Source organism: Manis javanica, chromosome 18 (genome assembly GCF_040802235.1).
Source record: "Manis javanica isolate MJ-LG chromosome 18, MJ_LKY, whole genome shotgun sequence".
Lineage (NCBI taxonomy): Eukaryota > Metazoa > Chordata > Mammalia > Pholidota > Manidae > Manis > Manis javanica.
In genome coordinates this window covers 12346965-12366477 of record NC_133173.1, presented here as the reverse complement: position 1 = coordinate 12366477, position 19513 = coordinate 12346965, and positions in this window count along the sequence as shown.

Here is a 19513-nt window from a genome sequence, read left to right as displayed (position 1 = left end):
ATCTCTGGCTAGTAGCCATGTGCGGATGTTTGAACTGAAAAGGAAAGTTTTGCCTGTTCGCCCCTTGAGCCTACCTTGGTCTTCAGTGTGGGAATTGCAGGCTGTAGGATTTCATTTAAGAGCAACAATAAAAAATTGGGCTGTGATCTGGCAGTGTTAAAAATGAAATGTTCTTCTGTCTCACTGGAGTATCACTTATGTTAATGAACTTTAAAACCAGTATGTTTAAACATGCTCCTATACAAAGGCACCCCCCTCCACCTACTTTCCACTACTTAATACCTGAACATACTAAGAAAAGTTCAAATTGTTAAAAGGGAGAAAGTATATCATAGAGATATACTAATCCCCTAATTCCTTAGAGGAGAGAATAACCTTTTCTCTTGATATAGGAACCAAGCATTGATCTGTCACACTGTTTGTTCTAGGAGAGCTCCCAGAGGCACATTCAGTTTGAAACGTTAAGGCTAGTTCATTAGGCGTCCCTAGCTCGTTTCTCCGAGAGAATCAAGATAACACTGTGGTTAGTTAATGGCTTTCTCTTGTTTCCCCCAGAGCCTGCCTGTCTGAAGCCTGCAGGCTCGAGAAGCTTCTTCCCCCCTTCTCTTTGCTATTAGTCACAGCTGGTAAGGCTCACAGGAGCCGAGCCTGTTTGAAAACAGTCGATCACGAAAACGTTTGAGTCTCTCCACTGCAAGCAACAAACCTGGCCCAGGCTGCCACGAGGCGATGGAGGGGGAGAGGGGGTTGGGGAAGGCCTGCGCAGGAACACAGCAGAAAGGCGACTTTCCAATGGCCTGGCTTCGCAGACCTCACTGAGGAGGCTCACAGAGGCAGGTGGGTGGACTGACGAACTTACAAAATGAAGCCATGCCTCTCAGGGCTGGTGTCTCCTGGCTGGTGTCTCCTGTCTGGTGCACGCTGTGCTCCCCCGTGTTCTGGAAATGGGGTGGTGGGGCTGGGAGTGCTGAAGAGACCCCAGATGCAGTGAGCTAACCTGGCCGTTGCAGTTCCATAAGACCCATCCCCGCACCCACCCCAATTCCTTCTGTGCATATGTTTTTTTGAACCAGAGGGGAGGAAAGAAAGACAGAAAATATAGACTTAAATACTGCAGACAGATTCAGGCTCCAAAACCAAATTCATAGATCTCTCCAATGTCCTAGGGGAGCACGCCTGGATGAAAGCACACTGCCTCACCTGTAGGGGCTGGTTTCTGATAGTCCTGTGATTTGGTTGTTCAAAACATTCCTCTTCACTTTTCTAGCCCTAGAAATGCTGACAATTTTTTAAATTTAGAGTAATTTTATCTTTTGCCACTGCGCGGGCCTGGGTGAAATTGCTAACAGAGGCCATGTGTCTGCCGCTCCCTGGAGCAGCCGCTGCTCTGCTGTGCAAAGGGATGCTCGGACATACTCCCTGATGATGTAGGTGACAACAATGATGTCATCGCCGGTGACAAATTACCCTTTGTCACAGGCCCTGATCCTGATTCATGAATGCTGCAGTTGCATTGGGTTTATGAGGCCAATAAACATATATGCTTTGAGGTCGAGTTTAAATACAAGCCGGAAGGGTCTCATTTCCCTTTCTGGGTATCTCTAGGATTCATAGTGTACTGAGAAATCACAGAGGAAAGTTTTATGAGGGATCAGGTCAAGCCCGTAAAAGTAATGGGCCTCTTCATCTCACCTCTTTCCTGGCAATCTGAAGGTGGTTCCTTCTCTAGTTCTGGTTGTTCAGGCCACATCCTTGACTTTTCCTACATGGTGTGATGAAATTTAGGTCCTTACTTTGCATTTGGAACATGCTAGTGACTCCCGTGAGAACAAACCTAGGAGTGTGTACTGACTTCCAAATTCAAGTCAGGTGAAAAACCAAACAAAAACCATTTGAATGCATTTGTATTCTCTTTCCGGAAAGGAATTCACAAGGTCCATAGCAGTTATGTTTTAGGTTTTTATCTCTGCTCAAAAGTCACTGATAGGAGATGAAAAAGTCTACGTGGAAAGACAGAAAGTTATAAATCTACTGGAACATGTCTGGATTGTCCACTACAGCTTTTGTTGTCCAACAGAAAGATGATCACTAGCGGGTGTAGAGCTATTTTATCTTATGTTTGCTGTTGGAAATATGTGAATACTGTGGAGTGTTTCTAGAACATACCAGCTTCTGGCATACACCAATCCTTCAAATGGGAGTTTTTTAATCATCCAAGTTAAAGGGAAACAACTATATCATTAAATCAAATCAAATAACACCTTGTATAAAGCTTTTCTTTGGACTTATAACTTGGGGGATTTTGTCTAAGGTCTGATGTTGGACACCAGCTGATTGCATACTATCAAATAGCAACTTATCCTGGAGGTGAATGTATCTCTGCATATGCATGAAGTAACATTAGGGTTATTCATTTATTCATCAGGCACCAATAACAGCTGCATTATTTAATACCACTCATTCTGAGTACTCTTGCTTCTGGCAACTTTTCCCCATTCGCTTCTTTCTGCCTGACCCTTCACCAGAGTGTCTTCTTCCTCACATACCCTGACCATTGATTGTCCATGGCCTTGGACCTTGGTTCCGATTGATCCCTATTTCCTTCCTTAGAGAAAGAAAGACTGTCCATTCACAACATAGCATCGGATTCCATTCCAGCTGGCTCTCATTGAACACCCTACTATAAACAAGGTGTGAACCTTAAAAATAAAGATGTCAGTTATTTTTCCAGAAAAGATGAGTTAATTCTAGAATAGCAAAGAATTGCAGTTGAGGACAAGCAAGCTACAGCAAAGCCGGAGGCAAGAGCGGAGAACAAAGGAGAGGAATGCTCTTTCATAGAGAAAAACGGCTGAGTTGGAAAGGCTGTTCTAGGCGAAAAGCCTATTGGAGAGAACTGGCAGTTATGCCTATTCTGGTTTCTCATTGGCTAAGTCGTGACAGTCTCTTACTGGCTGCGCTGTTGCCAGGGGAGGCAGAAAGCTTCCTCTTCTTGCTGGGAGGTAAAGTAACTAAAACAGTATGACTTGCAAGGTACCCCTCTCTTCCAAGGGATCTGCAGTTGACGAGGAGTGGGGGGATGTCAGAGCTCCCCCTGCCGATCTACCAACTCCACCGTAGTGAGGTTTCCTTTTCTTAATTTTCACAATGGCATTTTTTCCTGGCCACTGCAGAGGATATAAAGATAAATAAGTCTCATTGCCTGCTCTCTTGGCAGATGATAGTAATTATATTCATAATAATTGAAGTCACTTATGTAGCCCTTATTATGTGTCATGCACTGTTCTAAATGCTCACAAAAACTCAATCTTCAAAAAATCCTTTGAGAGAGGTACTATCATTATCTTCATTGTACAAAGAAGCAGATGAAGATGGAAGGATTGAGCCACTGTCCAAAGTCATACAAGAACACAAATGACCAGAGAGCTAAAGAGAATTTGAAAATCATTCTATAGGAAAAACAAACAAAATCCCATGGTGTCTCGGCCAATGGGGAGAAAACACACACACTCTCTCTCCACTCTCTTTCTCTCCAGCTTTCTTGAAAAGCTAGACTTTTGAAAGAAGAATTTTAAAGTAAATGTTAAAGACTTGCTGTGTTCCAGGAACTTACATCAAATGCTTTGTGTCATATAATTCATGCCAAATCCCCATGTTACAGATGAGCAACTACACACATAGGGAGGAAATATGTTGTCTAAATCTGCAAAGTAGTAAAGGGCAAAGCCAGAATTTAAAGCTAGATCTGCCTTAACCCTGCACACACGCTTTTAACCATTTTACTAAACTGCCTATGTTTTTGAGGTAGATAGTAAGGGTGAGTGCAATTTTGAAAGCCAGAATTGGGAGGACAGGACAGTGTATGAGGAAGATAAGTGTGAGCACACAGGCAGTTATGCATTCTGAGAGGTGATCTTAGGGTAACGGGGTATATTACCTTTACTCTTCCCTCTGAAACAAGAATGAATGACACGCACATGCATAACACACAATTGGCGCACACACAGAGTTTTACAGGCTCTTGGGGAGCTAAGCTAGACCACGAGGCAGTGACACCTGTTATGATATGGAAGAATGAGGCTGAGATGCTTTGTGTACAGAAATATGGGGATAGGGACTGGAAAGGAAGGTTGAGGATGTATCCCAAAGGGCCAAGAGGAGAAGTTTTCACTGAGGATATCATGCAGTGGGTAGCAACTTCCATTTTTTTAGAATACATGGTAGGAATTCTACTTTAGTAGCATTCATTATACAGTGTATATACAGTAGTAACACAATGGGCATTTTGGAGGCCCTTGAAAATGACTCAAAAGAAATCTATGAGTGTCTAAAAACATGTAGACAATGATAACTAAAAAGGGGATAAATCCAAAAGTCATTGTGGACATAGGATACACTTTTGGCAACTCGTGTCAATAGGATTAGAGAAAGAAAGTAGATGAATGGTAAGTGTCAAGTTTCCAGACTGTCAGACCTATAAAATAATGGAGTGGTACCTATGATCGAAATAAAGAAATCATGAGCCTATCTGGTGGGATGTTCAGGATGGTGAGTTTGGATCTGGACAACTTGATTTAAGGTTTCCACAGAACATCCCACTGCAACAGTTCCACAGGTATGATATGGGTTTGTGCTCTGGAAAGGAATTGAGATTGAAAATATAATTTTCAAATAAAATTTTTAGAATGCGGGGCAGAGCCAAGATGGTGGCGTGAGTAGAGCAGCAGAAATCTCCTCCCAAAACCACATTTATCTATGAAAATATAACAAAGACAACTCTTCCTAAAATAGAAACCAGAGGACACAGGACAACATCCAGACCACATCCACACCTGCGAGAATCCAGCACCTCGTGAAGGGGGTAAGATACAAGCCCCGGCCCGGCGGAACCCGAGCACCCCTCCCCCCAGCTTCCGGAGGGTGGAGAGGAGTCAGCAGGGAGGGAGAAAGAGCCCAGGACTGCTGAACACCCAGCCCCAGCCATCCGGACCAGAGCGCAGACACAGTGCATGCGCGCGGCCCTGGATACTAGGGAAACAGGGTGGCAGGACCAGTGAGCGGGTGCCTGAGGCCAACGCCAGAGAACAAAGAAACGGGAGTGGCCTTTTTTTGTTTTTTTTGGCGAGTGTTTTTTGGAAGTCTTAAAGGGACAGGGACCCTAATACTAGGGAAACAGGGAAGCAAGACTGGTGAGCGGGTGCCTGAGACCGGCGCCTGAGGACAAAGAAAATCGTGCGTTTTTCCTTTTTTTAAAAAAATTAATTATTTATTTATTTTCATTTTTTTCTTTTCTTGTTGCTGTTGTCATCTTGGTTTGGAGAGTGCTTTTTGGAAGTCTTAAAGGGACAGAGCAGGACACTTAGTCCAGAGGCAGGGAATCTGGGGAATCTCTGGGCACTCTAACCCCCCTGGCAGCAGGGAGCACAGAGGTCCATTAGGGAGATAAATAGCCTTCCGCCGCTACCCCTCCAAAGGGGCTCCACCATTTTGGAGCAGCAGCCCCAGCCAGGCCACACCAAGAGCAACAGCGGAGATAAACTCCATAGCAGCCCGGCAGGAAGCAGAAGCCCTGTCTGTGCACAGCTGCCCAGCACAAGCCACTAGAGGTCGCTATTCTCCCAGGAGAGGAAGGCCACAAACCAACAAGAAGGGAAGCTCTTCCAGCGGTCACTCGTACCAGCTCTGCAAACTATCTCTATCACCATGAAAAGGCAAAACTACAGGCAGACAAAGATCACAGAGACAACACCTGAGAAGAAGACAGACCTAACCAGTCCTCCTGAAAAAGAATTCAAAATAAAAATCATGAACATGCTGACGGAGATGCAGAGAAAAGTGCAAGAGCAATGGGATGAGATGCAGAGAAAAATGCAAGAGCAATGGGAAGAAGTCTGGAGGGAGATCACAGATGTCAGGAAGGAGATCACAGAAGTGAAACAATCCCTGGAAGGATTTATAAGCAGAATGGATAAGATGCAAGAGGCCATAGAAGGAATAGAAACCAGAGAACAGGAACGTATAGAAGCTGACATAGAGAGACATAAAAGAATCTCCAGGAATGAAACAATATTAAGAGAACTATGTGACCAATCCAAAAGGAACAATATCCGTATTATAGTGGTACCAGAAGAAGAAGAGAGAGGAAAAGGGATAAAAAGTCTCTTTGAAGAAATAATTGCTGAAAACTTCCCCAAACTGGGGGAGGAAATAATCGAACAGACCATGGAAATACACAGAACCCCCAACAGAAAGGATCCAAGGAGGACAACACCAAGACACATAATAATTAAAATGGCAAGGATCAAGGACAAGGAAACAGTTTTAAAGGCAGCTAGAAAGAAGGTCACCTATAAAGGAAAACCCATCAGGCTAATATCAGACTTCTAGACAGAAACCCTACAGGCCAGAAGAGAATGGCATGATATACTTAATGCAATGAAACAGAAGGGCCTTGAACCAAGGATACTGTATCCAGCAAGACTATCATTTAAATATGATGGCGGGATTAAACAATTCCCAGACATGCAAAAGCTGAGGGAATTTGCTTCCCACAAACCACCTCTACAGGGCATCTTATAGGGACTGCTCTAGATGGGAGCACCCCTAAAAAGAGCACAGAACAAAACACACAACATATGAAGAATGGAGGAGGAGGAATAAGAAGGGAGAGAAGAAAAGAATCTCCAGACAGTGTATATAACAGCTCAAAAGTTAGATTCTTTTGAGGGGGGTCTGTAGCCAACTGAGAGCCTGAAGTGATGACAACACCATAGATGAGAATTTACCCAAAATGAGCTGCTTCTGAATGCCAGACATTTACACCAAGTGCTGTACATATGTTAATTCCTGTCTTTTTTCAGATAATCAAGATGCAATTCTAATATCATAAAATTCACCCTTTTAAAGTGTGCAATTCTACCTTTTAGATGAGGAACAAAGAACTGAAATATTCTTTTGTGTACATGAAAGTTACAGAGGCTCAATGTCAGTTTAAAGTCTTGGAACTATGTTAAGGTGGGAGTGGGTGGGCGCTATAGCTTCATAATTGGTAATATTGAAGCTAGGTGATGTATACATGGCAATCCATTATATTATTCTACTTTTTTATATGTTTAAAAACTCCATAATAAAAAGATTTATTTAAAAAAATAAAAATAAATTTAAAAAAATAAAAAAAAGAAAATTTTTAGAATGCTTTTAGGTTTATAGAAAAATTGTGAAGATACTCTGATACTATGGAGGGCTTCCATATACCTTACATTCAATTTCTCCTACTATTAATATTTTGCATAAGTAAGGTATCATTTGTTAATATTAATGAGCCAACATTAATACTTTATTATTAGCTGAACTACATAGTTTATTCAGATTTCCTTAGTTTTTAACGTTTTTTTTGTTCCAGGATCATAATCATGATACCACATTACATTATTTTTATTTGAGTATAGTTGATAAACAGTAATACATTACTTTCAGGCATACAACACAGTGATGCAGCAATTATATACGTTGCAAAATGCTTGCCACAAATGTGTCATTTCCAATTGTCAACATACAAAGATATTACAATATTCCTACCCTTATATTCAGTGTTCATGTCCCCTTAGGCTCCAGGCTGTTACAGATTTTTAGGCTTTCATTGTTTTGGATGAGCTTGACAATTTTGAGGGAAACTGGGCAGGTATTTTGTAGAAAGCCACTCCATCAGGATTTATCCGATGCTTTTCTCATAATTAGACTGGGGTTATGTGTCTTCGGAAGGAAAGACCATGTGCTATTCTTATCACATCATTTCAAGGGTACATATTATTCATATGACTCGTCACTGTTGATGGTGACTTTGATGACCTGGCTAGAATAGTTTTTGTCAGATTTCTCCATTACAAAATCACTCTTCCCTCCTTTGGAAGGAAGTCATTTAAGTGCCGCACTCACCTAAGTGCGGTATGACGCCCTCCTTGAGAGTGAAATGTCTGCATAAATTCTTTTGCACAAGAGATTTACCTCTTTTCCACAATCATTTATGTAATCACTGGTGTTTTTATGTCAGTGTTGCCATATGCATAATTATTTTATATTTTGAATTATAACCCAGTACTACTTATATTATTTTCTTGTTCAAATTGCACAAGTGTAGATCACTGGGAATTCTTTCTGCTGGTCCCTGTGTCCCTTTGCCATACCTCCACCATTGTATGTGGGCTTTGCGTGCTGTATCAGAATTGATAGCCTGTATTGTGCCACGTGAGACAACTTTCTCAGCTAGAATGCAATGTTTACGCACAGTCTCTTTTCACCTTAGTTTACAAACTCTGTTAATTTCCAAAGGCATTTAGGTCAGCACCTTTGCCCTCTTCCCATATAATTTTCTGAAGTGTAATTTGCACAAAGATGATGGCTAATGGAAGCAGTTGAGATGAGTTTGTTGATGACGTATAGGACCAATGGCACATCTTGAGGAAATGCTGCTATTTTCGGGAAGGGTAGAAGAATGTGGAGCAAGTGACAATGATAAAGAAGGTTAGGAGGAGAAAAAAGAGTACAATGACACAGCTGTAGGTGGCAAGGAGAGAAGGGCTAGTTGGTCGGGTGATATGGAGTGTAAAGATGGAGATGAGGCTCTCACCTCTGCAGGTCAAATGTGGGCTCTCCTGTTAGTTCCATTCCTGTTTCACAAATGTTCCCCAGAGACATTCCTTGTTTGAGTCCCTGAAGTGCTTTTAAAATAAAAGTCCTCATATCATCCCCAAACTAGCTTCTCACTCCAGTGTCTCCCCCTCCATCCTCCTTCTACTTGTTCTTTTCTCCTTCCCCTCTTTCTCTAGCCATAACGTTTTGCTAGCTCCAATGTTTGCAGCTATATGAGGAACCCCTCAGTCTATTCCAATGTTGATTTTCCGAGTTTACTTCCATTAATCATTCTCCAGGTCTCAAATGGCATTTTCTTCAAATAGCTTTTCTTGATCTTGCCTCCCCCAAAAGAAGAAGTTAGATGCTTCCGGTATAAAGTCCCAGCACAGTATCTTTCCTGCTATGTCAGCACTGCTTGCTAAATTCTCAGTCTGCCCAAGCTAACCTGTCAACTACATGAGAAGAAGACCGTATTTATTTCAGCCCCCATTATATGTGTCAATAGAGTACATGACATCTGGTGAGGACTTGAGAAATATTTGGTGCGTGAACTCATCTATCAACAAGAACCCTTAACTTTCATCATGTCAGCCTGACTGGCAAATGACGTATTCATTGTCATCTTTCAGCCTTATTTATTCTGTTCTCCCCTTCTCTTCTCTTCACTGACAAGAACTTCTACTCATTTTTCAGCTTCTCAGTGATTTCTTTTGCTTCCTAGTTTGGAAAATATCCCATTTTATGTCATTCGGTTGTTCATTTTGATTTGCCATCCTTCAGTTTTGTCATGAGTCCTTGTTTATGGCACAAGCCAAATTATACATTTTCTGAGAACAGAGAATGAAATCTGTGTTTAACTGTGGTAAGCATTTATTGAACACTAAGTGTATGCATGACTGGAGAAGACATGGCCTCTACACTTTAGGGACTTATAATTTGCTACAAGACAGGTCAAGCACTAAATGATGAGGGGATATTTGCAAAGTAATGTAGAAAAAAGTGTACGACAGAGTACAACTGACTTAGTAATGACAGAAGCAAGTAAAGTCCAGCTTTGAGTAGAGATTGTCAAGGGAGGCGTGGAGAACTTGGGTCATAGACAATCACTGCTCTTCTTACCCATTTGGCAGGTGCCTTTCAAGTTGCAAGTTGAAGCAAAGATGGGTTCCAGAAGGTATGACTTCCAACAAGCCTTGGGTCCCCCACTGACCCATTGTATCACTTGGGGCAAGTCATTTCACTCCACTGAGCACCAGTGACTCCTGTAGAAGATGGTGTTTTAACATGAGCCTACAAGAATCAAAGCAGATTCCTAGGTTTCTAGGGCTGAAGCAATAAGTAAATAGCAGTGGCATTAACTGAAATGCAACAAACAAGAAGAGAAGGAGTCTTGAAAGGAAGAGAAAACTAGGGAAGGAGAAATTCCCCAATGCTGTTCTCAACACATTCTATCTGCCATACCTGGGAGATAATGGCCTGTTCCCACACATCATTCAGATCTCTGCGCCCAGACCCATCAACCCAACATAACAAGTTCAATCACTTCCTGCTTCTCCTCTGTCTTGAATTTTTCCATAGCATATGTTCCTTTTGAAATGATGTAATATTTATACTCCTGTTGTTGTTCAGTGTTCATATCCCCCTCTAGTAAAAATGCTGAAGGGCAAGTAATTTACATTGCACAGCATAATACCTCTAGTGCCCAGTATAGTGGCTGGCATTTTGCCAACATTCAACAATGAATGAACAAATAAGTGAATAAATGAATGAATGAATCTAAGTAGAGATTGTCAATACAGATACTGAATAAAAGTGTTTAGGAATCAGGAGTCAGAAGAGAGCTGAAAATATAAGCATTTACTGGTCATCTGCCATCACACAGGATTAAAGCCATGGGAATGTGGATGGAGAAAAGCCAAGAAAGAGATGAGGAAACACTAGCACAATTGAGTTTGGGAGGCTTGCCTGGTGCCCTAGAGCTTAAGTGTAAGAGCTGGATTTGAATTTAGTTGCTTGTGGTTTCCACAGCTGATACTCAGGATTACTGTCCTGTTCTGCCCCAGGCACTGGGGAACAGATCCTTGCTCAGGCCCCACCTCTCCAAACTCTAATAAAATTACCCGCACACATGCCCTCCACCAGCCCTGAACCAGATCTGAGGCAGCTTCACATCATCACAGCTGTGACTGAGAGTGGCTGGGAGGACTTGAAAGATGTTTGCATTTGTATTGGGGGGAATAAGACACACAATTCAAAAGAATTTATTTGCAACAGAATTTTAGACTCAGCTGCAGATCATTTTCAGAGATTATTAAGTAAAAGCTTTTAGGTGTCTGTCTAGTTTTAGTGGATAGTTGTGTATCAACACTTGGATATGCAAAATCCTGTTCCCAGAAGATTGGTGATCAGGAAAATTGAATATTCCATCCTAGTTTTCCTACTCCAGGAATTCCCCAGCTTCTTTCTACAAGCAGAGTGACTGCTCATACCTCCCCAAAAGGGTGAAATGGTGTGTTTTGTTCTTTCTTTTGGTAAACTAGCTAAAGAATGAGAGAAAGAGAGATGGACTTCATGTTCCAAACCAAGTACTTAAGTGGAAAGCCATCTGCACTTTTTCAGCCTAAATGCAAAGTCCCCAGTTAAGATCTTACAGCCCACTCCTCTTGAAAAGCCTCAGCAACCCCAAATACGGACTGATTTTGGTGAGGCTGGGTACAGTGTTAGTTCTTGAGTTTGGAACGTTTTGCAAGTGAAGAAACAAACATGCTGTGAGGAAATCAGGGCTCCTTGAAGGAGAGTGAAAATAATAGCACATCTTTTTCATTTGCTTTAGGGGACAAGCAACCTTATGTGGCATTTTTCCTCTAGAGGATGTGATTGAGAATTTTAGGAGATCTAAATTTATGGCAAAATTAAGAAAGCCGAAATCTCAGAACATTCAATCTGCTCAGCAACTTCGTGATGTTCTTCTGGGGCTTAATCGGTGCTGAAACTTTACTCAGAATACAAGGAAGGATGTGGCTTCTTCATCAGAGGAATGAGACTTTCTAGTTGAATACCATTAGAGCTTGTTCTCCCAAAATAGTATTTTTCTGGGTAGGAGATTTTTTTTAAGAAACTAACATTCAAAGAGCATATCATTTTTTCGTTAAGATCTTGAAAATAATAATGAGGATAATGCTGATAGTATCAAAGGAACAATTTTGCCAACTGAAACCTATGAGATTCCCTGCTTTTTGAAAAGACAGTGTTGGACCTTGCAGTTTACATGCAAATGAAGGCGTCTTCATTTCAGCATTTGTTTATCAAAAGCTATAGAGTTCATCATTAACTGCCATAATTTAGAGAATAGTGAAAAGGTGTTTTTTTTAAGTATGGTCACACATAGTGGAAGCAAGGTTGTGTCACACATGGAGTAATTTCAGTGGAGTTGTTCCACAACTTCAGTTCAGTTCACAACAGTGAACTGAGGAGGATGAAGCTTACAAATGCTTTCATTTGAACTCTTTACGTGTAAGTTTTCGCAGGCATTGGGTAAAAAAAGATGGCAACAGCCAATTTGAAACAGCAATGAAAAATTCTCACCTAAGACATCCGTGTAGACTTAATTTGCTCCCTGATGAATCTCCCACAAAGCAACCAAATCCATCTTTACTCCTTTTGGTTAATGCACTTGTCTGTTAAACACACTTTTTAGTGTCAAGGTTACTCTATCTAGGGTGCCATTAAAGTCGGTCTTGAATAATGTATTTATATTTGCTTTTGGGGATGAGGATGGTGCTGCCTTGTATGCAAACTTATAAAATAAAACTTAAGAGTCTCTGAAAGAACTTCATTTCACATATGACCTTTTACAGTAATTGGATCTGAATTATAATCAGTCACCTGAATCCTGAAATAGATAAAATAGTTTTTTAATGTTAAAAAGTTTTAGCCCTTCGTTGATTATCTATCAGTGCTTACAGTCCTGTGAAAATAAGATAAATGAGAAATTTGGTCTCTAATTAGACTTCACTAGATTTACAGCTTTTAATTTATACGCCAAGGCAGCTCAGGCCGGCACTAACGCAGATAGAGATGGAGCCACAGTTTTCAATTGATTTAACAATTTAATTGCAGCATTAACATCCATTAACATTTAACTAACCTTTTAAACTAACCTCAGGCACAACCTTAAAGACTAAATGAAGTAAAATTGCATATAAAAAGGTACTAACATACAGCTGTAAGAAGCCAAAGTGAATCTTGAGGGAGATTTAGTATTACTTCCTCACATCAGCAGGAGGGAGTCTGTTTTCCTTCTTGCAAAATTCAGTAGGAAAGCTTGCTCTAATTTATAGGAAAAGGAAATAGGCACATTTGATGGTTATTAACTCTCATTTATGTCTTCTTGTCTATAGTGACATCTAAAGATGCACTATCCCTTACAGTGGGGAAGCACTACTGGTAAAACGATAAGGAATATTCAGAATGGGGCCTGAAAAAGAGAAGCACAGCAGAACCGAATGCAAATGTGATAGGCAGCTGAAATATAACACACTTCAGACTCTGTGGGACTTGTGAAACTTGGAGAATACATGGATTAAATCCAGTGAGCAGTCCTTGGACATACATTTGTTTGTTTGTATTTGGGGCTGAGTTTCTGAGTCAGTGTTTCTCTTTAAAATTTTTTTCAGCCATGTTTCCCCTTTTTTTCCCAACTAAATGGCAAAATTATAATCAAACCATAGATCATATTTTACAGTTGCAGAAAAGTCAGGGTTGTAGTTGTAAGTCCAGTTTTAAGATAGAGAGAAACTTTAAGATACCGCCCTGTGACCCCAGATAGAAGAGTTATGTTGTAAGCATCTAATTTCACACATGCAGGCTCCTCTTTAAACAGCAATAGTCACTTGCAACGGCTCTGTTAATGTAACAGTAGAGCTTCCTTAAATGTGGGCTTTGGAATGGTTCTTCAAAGGAACACTAAACAAAGTAATGCTGAATCGCTGGGGTCCCGTAGCATTATCAGGGCTTCGGTCCCACACCCCAAGTCACTGGGGCAACCCAGGACCATCTGTGGATGCCACGGACTGAGATGTCGTGGTAAGCGATCAGGCCATCCAGCCAGCAGAGAGAGTCACACTGCTCCTGGGCCGATACTGTACATCATCCACATGGTAGTTCAAAGATCTGGATATTAAAAGCCCATAATTATAAGAATCAACACTGTATATTGTTACTTGGCTATTTTTCATGCTTCCTGGCACTGAAGTCCCAATTTGTGTTGCAGGATTCTGAGGACATATCATAATAACATTGTGTTCATACAGAAAGGTGAGAGTATCATAGATACACTTGCCTTAGAAACTCTCCTGTAGCCCCTCAAGAAAGGACTGCAGTTAAACCTTAGTAAACAGGAAGAAAAAGTGATCTGAGAAACCACTAGGATGATAATATATTGTAATCAGCCTTTCTGTTCACCTTTGGTTTAGTAATGCTTTATGTACAAATACCACTGATGTGTATAATTTATCTTATTACAGATAGTTACGCATCCCAATTCACTACAGAGAAGGGGGGATTTGCAGTCTCACTGTATCAATTCAGATCCTGCTTTCACTACTTGCTAGTTTGATGTTCAAAACCAGTTCTTTAAACTCCATAGGTCTCCAGTTATTTTTCTTAAAAAACAGAAATAATTAAAATAGCTCCGTCTTCATAGGATGGTTGTGAATATTAAATAAGTACTTAAATAGCATGCGTTCGGTACAGTGACCAGCAGAGAATTTCACTCAACAAGTTTTAGAAGACAGGCAGAGAAAGAGAAAGTGGGGAGGGTCAGGGGGCAAGTGGCAGAGAAGGGGCCCAATAGAAGGAGAGGCACATGAAAATGAGATTCAAAGATATCTGCAAATATTTTAATTACATCTCAGAAACACTATTAATATACCTATTGGTATATGGTGCTAAGTAAAATTGAATAGATAAGAAAAATACTGAAGTTTTGCATGAGTTATACCAAAAAGCAAACTAACAACCTACTACCCTGGGTTGAAAAAGACTGTAGTAAAATGCAAAATAATAAAGGTATTAAAAAAAGGAGAGCATCTTCAGGATGAGTTTCTTAGACTTGGTTCCAAACATCAGAGAAAAAATTGGAAAAGCTGATAAATTGAACCTCATCCATTTAAGAAGTTTTGACTCTGAAAATGATTTGGTTAAAAGGATACAAAGACAAACTACATATAGAGAGAATACATTAGGCCACATATTAAACAAAGCATTAGCATTTAGAATATAAAAAGAAATATCAGAACTGAAAACTAGCAAACCGAATAAATTAGAAATTAAAAAGACAAAGAGGTATTTAATTTAAAAGGATATACAAGTAAGCACATGAAAAGACATTTAATATCCTTACCTATTAGAGAACTACAAATTAAAACCACAAGTTATCGATATACACCTGACAGAATGGCTAAAATGAAAAATAGTAAAATACCAAATGCTGGTGAGGATGCAGAGAAACTGGATTTGCCAGACTTTGTTGGTGGGAATGTAAAATAGTACAGTCACTATGGAAAACAGATTTGCAATTTCTTACAAAACTAAACATGCAATTTCCATACAAGCCAATAATACACTAGGGCTTTTATCCTAGAGAAATGGAAACTTTTGCTCATATACAAGAACATAAATGTTTACAACTCCTTTACATACAATAGCTCTAATCTAGAAATAATCCAACCATTGTTCAATAGGCAAATGGATGAAAAAAACTGTAGTTCATTCATTGTATAGAATACCAATTAGCAATAAAAATAATAATTGATACATGCAACATCTTGGATGGCCCCTAAGGGAATTAAGTAAAACGTCAACCCTAAAATGTACACTATAAAATTTACTTATGTAATATTCTCAAAATTAGACACTTATATAAATGCAGAAGAGATTAGTAGTTCCCAGGAGTTAGGGCTGGGCTTGGCAGGAACGTAATCATGTAAGGGCAGCACAGGGATCCTGGTAATGAGGAACAATTCTAATCTTGACTGTAATGGTGATATACAAAAATACTCATATGATAAAATTACATAGAACTAAGTACATGCACACACCACACATACAAAAGAATACATGTAAAACTGGTGATATCTGAATAAAATCAGTAGATTTTGTCAATGCCAGTTTCCTGGTTATGGTATTGTAATGTACTATTATTATGCAAGATGTTATTGTGGAAGACTGGATGAAGAGTACACAGGATCTTTCTGTATTACTTCTAAAAATTGCATGTACTCTATGATTTTCTTGAATGTTCATATGAAAGAAGAAGAGAGACTATAAATATTTGAAACCTGAAAAAAAGTTTGGACCTCAGTCATTTATAGGTAAGAATAGGGCTGAGAAGTCTGCTCAGACTCCAAAGAAGGCATATACTGCAACATCCACTTCAAATGCAGCCAGAGAGAATTAAAAAAAAAGGAAAGATATCCCAGAGGGTGGGGCCCAGGTCTGCAGATTACCATGGAAAAGGGAAGCAACCTCAGGAAGTGATGTGAGCATGCAATCAAAGCACTCAAAGATGTCTTCCTAGAAGGATTTAAGTGTTTGCTCTGCCTCCATCCTTCCCCCTTTCCAAATGTGTACTTATTGTGGTTAGACTGTCCTTTTATCACATTGTATACTGGGTGTTGGGGGAAAGATATGCTGTCTTTCTGGTTCATGTCTGGATCAAAAGGAGTCACATTTCTGTTTATGAGACTATCCTGTGTCACCCCACAATGAAAGGCCTAATACAAATCACTGAGAGACCCTGGATCACTGACAGGACCTTTGAATTGCCTCTCTTGAATATGAAGAGCTTATAGTAGAGTTGCATTTGTCTGCCTCTTTGAAATCGAATACAACCATGTGACTCATTTTAGCTAATGAAAGGTGAGGAAAGTAGCATGTGTGAGAGCTTTTAAAAGCCACTGCCCAACTCCTCGTATTTCCTTTTATTTTTCTATGAAAAGCTTCAACATTCCAACAGCTATAAGCTGTGCAAGCCTCCATTCTAGGATGAGGACATATGACACATATTCCCTGCAAACCTTTGGTGGATATGGATGACAAGTGATAAGTAAATCTCTCTTGATTTAAGACACTAAAAGATGGGAGTGCTTGTTATTACAACATTACCTTACCCATCCTGACTGATGCAGTTTTCTTGAATTACACACAATAACTTAGAAGAGAAAAGTTGTAATAAATAGCTGCTTTTATGTGCAGAATAAGAATATGTTTCCTTTATTTAGGAAATTCTCCACTGTAAAATTTAGATAAAAAGCAGATCATGCTTCTATACAAAATAATCTATATACATGCCTGACCATCTTCTCTTTGAGCCTAGTTTTCACAAATGAAATGGATTTACCAATACTCTCAAACCAGAGGTAGTAATACAGGGATTGTAGAGTATTATATACAATATACTGTGGTGGTAGTGGGTATAGTCGTAGCATTCCTTTACCTGGAACCAGTCCTTGTAATGACGCCATCAACAGACTTCAGCACCTGTGACCATGACATCCACTGGTCAGTAGAGATGGCACGTTGCCTCCTATTCCAGAGTATGTTCCTCACTGTTACCCAGCCCCTCTTTTCCTAAGCTTGATTCTATAGCCTTCCTAGAATTTATGTGCATCTGTGAATATCTTGAAAGATATTGTTTCAAGAAATCTCTCTGATGCTTAAAATGGGCCATACTGCTATCTGTTGCCAGCAGTTAAGAGCTCTGGCTGGTCACAGACTTATGGCAGGCCCCATTTCCTGGCATTAATAACACTGAGACAGTATGAATGATGCAAAACCCTCTTTAAATTCTGCATATTTCATTCTCAGATAAACGATTTGAATGTAATTGTCAAGAAGAAATTAAAAATCATCCCCAAAGCATACTAATAGCCATATATCACAAACACTGAAAATTTAACCTGGAGAACTCCCTTAGGGATAACTTTTCATGTGATCTTGGGAAGACTCACCTAGAGTTGTGTGTATAGTCCAGAGTAAAGCTCTAAGGTAGAGGCTATGTTTCCAGAGCCACAACCACAGTACATTTGGAGAAGAACTTATTCCCACTATTTCTTCCTATTTCTTCTGAGAGCAGGAATGCCTATCTGAGAGGCAAAGGTTTTGAACATTTGATCAATTTCTATATGCTTTAATATGACAGTGTGGCTTCCAGTTACTGATTCTAATAGTAAAAAATACAGGAATGTCTATGTCACAAGCTTTTCTCAGTGTAATTCACTATCATTATTGTGGCCCACATAATCTGCAAAAAAAAAAAAAAAAAAAAAGTAGACTATGCATCATCATAGAAACCAGCCATTATTTGCTGTCCACTAGTTGACAGACTTACCCCGTGGAACCAAAGGCATATGATTCTTGGGATCTGAAGATTATGGTTTGGGTGTGAAAGTATTTTTTTGCTGTGTTTTGTTTCTTTATCCAAATAGGCCATTCAGTTGTCTTCCTCTACCATTTATTCAGGCAGTAGTAGAACCCTTTTACCTCCCCTTGGTGAAGGCAAGAACTTGTGTTATATTTAGAAAAACAGACTACTAAGGCTGATCTTCAGTGTGCTCTTAATAAAGCTGCAAATTAACAAAACCTTTAAAATAATCAAAACTTAAAGGGAAAGGAATCTGGGAAATATTTGAATATACTGTGACACTATCTCTAATATATAAAATTTATAATTCAACAAAAACATTAAAATTCTCCAAGACGCAGGAGGTGGACTGTTTGGTAAACAGTTAATAAGAATGGGTCTGTTCAGCCTTATTAGTGAATTTTAAACAGTAAAAATTACTTAGCAAAGAATTTTTAGGATCTGAAAATACCCTCTGGTGAAAAGAGCACAGCAAAGAAGCTGTTGTAGGAATGCAACTTCATCCAATGTTTTTGCAAAGCCACTTGTCAGTATGAACCAAATGTTCGTAACAAGTCAGTTCACTTAATGGAAACTTCACTAAGGGAATAGTACTGATTACAAAACAAACCTGTTGCAAGTGAAATACTCATTTCTGTGCTATACAAAATCACGAACAACTGAAAACATAGGCAATATGAAATCAGAGGGCTAAGTAAATGATGGTACAGTCATTAGATGAAGATTTGTAATAACATGATAAAAGCTTTCAATGGATTTTGAGTTAAGAAAAGTACTGTCACTGATTGTACATTCCCCACATAAGAGAGTGAGGGGAGAGAGGAAGAAAAGGGCACTGGTGACACATGTATGTTCACAGCAGTTTGTTTGTGTCCCATTCCCTGCCTTCATTATTTTCACTTTTACCAAGAAACATTTATTCACTCTCTCTCTCTCTCTCTGTGTGTACTAGCAATCATAGACTTTCTTTACAGCAATCAGAGTACAAGGACATCAGCATTTTAGAATACAATTCATCATCTAGAATATTGCTTTTCTGTATAACAAAAACACAAGGACAGTCATTTCTGAGGATGCCTAAGTGAAATTTTAGAAACGATAAACTAGAAAAACAAAACAAAACAAACCCCCGACCTCCTACCCTCTTTCCTGCCTTTGTTTTGAATTTCATGTAGTGGACTTCATTTTTCAAGGAAAATTCTTGAATCAGGGTGAAGGGGTGGAGTGTACGGAATTGTCAGTAATTTACCAGAAGTGAACACTGAAAACCCGTCTATGCCCTGAAGCATGATGGGCCTTTCAGCGGCCTCTGAGGCGACTGCCTATAAATCTCTGCTCCTGTCATGTTTAACTAAAAACCCAATACCCGCTCAACAAGAAATTCATCAATGTTATAAAGAAAACAATGACAAAGCGCTCTCCATTGTGTCAGGAAAAACTGATACTGCCACAAGAAAA